The sequence below is a fragment of the Bidens hawaiensis genome, unplaced genomic scaffold (assembly GCF_021521415.1).
Source record: "Bidens hawaiensis isolate Kalapana, Puna unplaced genomic scaffold, B.hawaiensis_p1.1 tig00013614_1, whole genome shotgun sequence".
In the NCBI taxonomy this organism is placed as follows: domain Eukaryota; kingdom Viridiplantae; phylum Streptophyta; class Magnoliopsida; order Asterales; family Asteraceae; genus Bidens; species Bidens hawaiensis.
The window spans coordinates 294,240-298,817 of NW_027492155.1; positions in this window are offsets into that span (position 1 = coordinate 294,240).

Sequence of the window (4,578 nt, forward strand, 5' to 3'; positions counted from 1 at the left end):
GATCCAGTTGGTCTCTGCGCAGACGTCCCTGTTTAAGGTGAGTCTTGCGGGTCCAACTGGGCTCTGCTGGGACCTACCTCTTCAAGTCCCCCCAGTCCAATGTTCTTCTCATGCGTGTTTAATAAAGTGAGGTGAACTTTTGGACTTAAGCAAAGGGTTTTGAAAAGGGTTTTGTAAGGTTTTCCATGGGGATTCTTTCCGCGGAAGTCCTTGTCACTTGCAGAAATGCCCGAGTTTCCTGCTTGGTCTTTGGGTATGATGCGGGTAGGTCTGTAACCTCCTCGCAAGTCAGGAGCATTGAGTCCCAGTTGTATGTATTTTCCATGAGGTTTTGGTAGTTTTGAACATAGTGATCAATTATGTTAAAACCACCAATTCCATTCTGGAGCTTCAAACAACGTAGTTCTCGACGTTCCTGCTATGCGGGGATGTTATTTCCGTTTCCGCAAGCATTGCCCAGAAGATCCTTCCTGGTTTCAATTCCCAGCGGAGCGCTAGGTATGTGAAGGGTTTTGCCTTAACACTGTACCAGCGCTCGTCTTACGGTTACTTTACTTCCAAGGTATTCCTGGCGTCAATTCCCTGCGGGTGCTAGGTATGTGAAGGGTTTTGCCTTAACACTGTACCCGCAGCAGTCTTATAGTTACTTGGTTGCCGAGGTACTTGGCTTCAATTCTCTGCGGGTGCTCGGTATGTGAAGGGTTTTGCCTTTACACTGTACCCGCATCCGTCTTACGGTTACTTGTTTGCCAAGGTGTATTTGGCTTCAATTCCCTGCGGGTGCTAGGTATGTGAAGGGTTTTGCCTTTACACTGTACCCGCATCCGTCTTACGGTTACTTGTTTGCCAAGGTGTATTTGGCTTCAATTCCCTGCGGGTGCTAGGTATGTGAAGGGTTTTGCCTTTACACTGTACCCGCATCCGTCTTACGGTTACTTGTTTGCCAAGGTGTATTTGGCTTCAATTCCCTGCGGGTGCTAGGTATGTGAAGGGTTTTGCCTTTACACTGTACCCGCATCCGTCTTACGGTTACTTGTTTGCCAAGGTGTATTTGGCTTCAATTCCCTGCGGGTGCTAGGTATGTGAAGGGTTTTGCCTTTACACTGTACCCGCATCCGTCTTACGGTTACTTGTTTGCCAAGGTGTAAAGGGGTATTTTCCCGCTTACTTTTTAATATTTTCGAATTTTGAATTTTGAAATTCGAAGAGTTGGTGAAAAGATAAGAACAGTCCAAACCTCTGAAACGTCGTGCGACGGTTTCTTCTGACTGTGTCAGGACGTGCAGGAAGTTATGGTGACGTGACAGAACATGGTCATTCCAGTCGCTTTTTCAGGCGCGTGGGCGCGATTTTTCGGGCGCGTGGCCGCGAAATTACTGGCACACGTCCTTTCAACAGCTGTTGCCAGCTTGCTTTTTGCCACGTGTCATAGTTTCATTGCACATTCGATTTCTCTCTCCTCCGCATTAAATTCACCGCATTAATTGCGATTACTATATAAAGGGTGAGAGGGTTATTTGCAATTCACACTTTTCACTCTTCTGTTCATCTTTAAGGCGATTTCCGGCGAATACTCCTTTATTCAATCGAGCATTCTCTCGAAATCGTTCTCTTCTTTCTCTGCAAGATGTCTTCTCGTGATGCTGAAGCTATAGCTGACGACAGGGGTACTGCTGGCGAGTGCCAGTGTGCTCTGCCCGGCGACCAGTACCGGTATGTTATCAGGAAGTTCATGCTCGATCATCTCGAGCCTGAGTTTCCTGAATCCCACCAGACCGTGTACGATGCCCCCAGAGGCAAGATCGGGGTTTATGCTGCATTTTTTTGTCTATGGGAATCTTAGATTCCCATTGACAAAATTTGTTTACCGTGTCCTTGAGAGGCACGGTGTTCATTTGACCGAGCTGCACCCCATGGCGATCGCCAAGATTCGCCATTTTGAGTGGGTGTGCCGGATTTTGGGCATCGAGCCCCATGTGGACCGCCTGATGACCTTCTATACCTGGAGGTGCATCCAGGGGTGGTACACCTTGACGACCCGTATTAAGGGTCTGAAGATTTGCGACACCGAGCGCAGTCTTCGCGCGTGGAAGCAGGAATTCTTCTACATTTCTGCCCGCGCCATCCCCCTTGCCATGAAGTTTAAGAATGGCCAAGCGATATCGAGCCTTCACGCCCCCAACTACCAGGAGGCGGAATGGTTTTCGAAGATATCCCGGATCCAATCTCCGGTTTACCGGTTTGCGGAGTCCGGGATGGTCATGTTAGGGATGAGCCGGGTGTGGAAGGATGCGTCCCAGGTTCCCATCCTTCTCGAATACGGTTTGAACTCTATTCCCTATGGTATGTCTTGTCTTTCTTTTTGATATGCGTTTGTCTTCTAACTGTTTATTCTTTCAGAGGGAAATGATTTGGAGTCGCTTCTGTTCCCGCGGGAAACCGACGGTCCCGCGCGGATGGGTACTCGTGCTCTGGACGAGGGCGAGTTGCCCATCCTGGAGCAAACGGCGGATCGTTTTGTGGAGGTCTATCCGCTGGGCCACGAGATCCTGAGCCACCGGCGGCCAGGTAAGGCGATATTCTTTCCTCAATCTCTCAATGCTGTACCCGCTGTTGGAATTCTTGACCTGTCTTCTTCTGAGGAATCCTCAGATGCTCCTCCATTGGTGCGGAAGAAGAAAGCTGCTGCCGGCGGGAAAGGGAAGGAGAAGGCCTCCACGGCTGGTCCGGTGGTTCTATTTGACTCGGAGTCAGATAGTGAAGAGGTGGCGGGGAAGCCCGGTGGTGAGAAGACCACTGTTCCGGAGGCTACGACCGTTACCTCCGGAGAACCAACGAAGACGACGGTGACCGGTACCAAGAGGCCGGCTCCATCGGGTTCCTCCCCGCCCGTCCGTACGTTCAGGGTCAAGAAAACCCGTAAGTACAATCATAATGTCTTTGCAGATTTATTACTTCTTAAATTTAACACTTTCTTCTTTGTACAGGCGTGGATGTTGACGCATTCCGGGGTGAAGCGCAGGGGAGTACCTCCCCGCCAATGACGGTAGGCTCGGTCAGCCTTCCTGAGGCGTCGACCCATGCGCCTGCGCCTACATCCGCTGGTCCAGTTGCTCGTTCCTTTGAGCCAACTGTTCCGGCCGAGATGACGTCGCCGCCGGCCGTGAGTGCGATTTTTACAGCATCCTTCACGGAGCCGGCGGTTACTGCTGCTGCTGAGGAGGCGGCGACCGCGGCGGCGACCACGGCGGCTGCCACCATGCCCGCGCCACCGGCACCTACGGCCGGACCATCAGGTACGCGCAGGGCTTCCCGCCGATCTTTGCCCCCTTCCCGTCTGCCTGACCTGTTGGATGGATTTCCTTTAGGTTCAGGTGATGGGTTTGGCGGCTATCGGCCTGTCATTGACCCTACAGGTGCGTAGGGTTTTTTTCTTTTTTCCTTATGTTTTTTATCATCTTTTCCTTATTGCCTTTTTTTCTTTTGCAGTGTCGGATTCCAATGAAGTGTATGTTCCGCGATGGAACATACGCCGAGGAACAACCCTTCGTACCCCTGTGGAGTGCGTGGACTGGGCTCGCCACGCTGCTCCTCATGGTGCGTTGGGGGAAGCCATGGCTAGCTACCAGGAGGGTAGGCTAACCAATGAGCTTCGGGTTCTCCAAGCCCGGATGCAGCCGCGCGTCGAGCTGCTTTGTCGTGAAAACGACAAGTTGAAAGCAGCTCGCGCCAAGGACGTATCTGAGGCGCGTGCTCTCCGGGAGGAGAACCAACAGCTGGCGGCAGCTGCCGCCGACAAGGAGAAGGCCTTCAAGGCCCTCGAGGTTGAAGTTCAGGCGCGACTCGAGGCCCGCTCCAAGGCTGCCCAAGCTGTGAATGAACAGCTTCGGCTGGCCAGGGAGACTGCGCGAAACGCAACCGAGAGGGCTGCCAAGGCTGAAGCCGTTGCTGAGCCTTTGCGTGTGGAGAATGAGGAGCTCCAGGCCAAATTAGAGGCTCTCCAACGCGCTCATGATGCCTTGGCAATGGAAGATGCCAAGAAACTCCAGGAAATCTTGGACCAAAGAGGGGTGCTTGACCACACCGAGCGGAAGCTTAAGGGCGTCGAAGAGGCTGCCGCAAAGGAAGTTTTACTTGCCAACCTTAACAAGAGCGAAGCCGAACGCGCCCATAACGAAGCTCAAGCTGCCCTCCAATGGCTTCTTCGAGAAGCGTTGCCTCAGGTATGTTTAGCTTTATCTTCTCGCTTTTTTTTTGTAAGAAAAGGTTCTAATACTTGTATTTTTTCTTTGTAGGTTGTGCGTCGGGTCTTTTCAGAGACCTCTTACGATGATGCTATGACCGCAGCCCTCAACGCTTCTCATGAGGATGGGGAAAAGGCCGGCTTCCTGCTTGGTCTAGGGTTTGTTGAGAAAGGCGTCCCGCCTTCCAACTTCCCTTTGTTCGATGTGGATACCGAAGCCATTTATGACCAAACATTGAACCAATACGCCGCCTTCCCGCATCCAGTGGTGGAAAAGGTGGACGAAGTAGCTGCTGCTGATGATGGGTTAGCTGTCCTCAAAGCGTTCCTCGAAC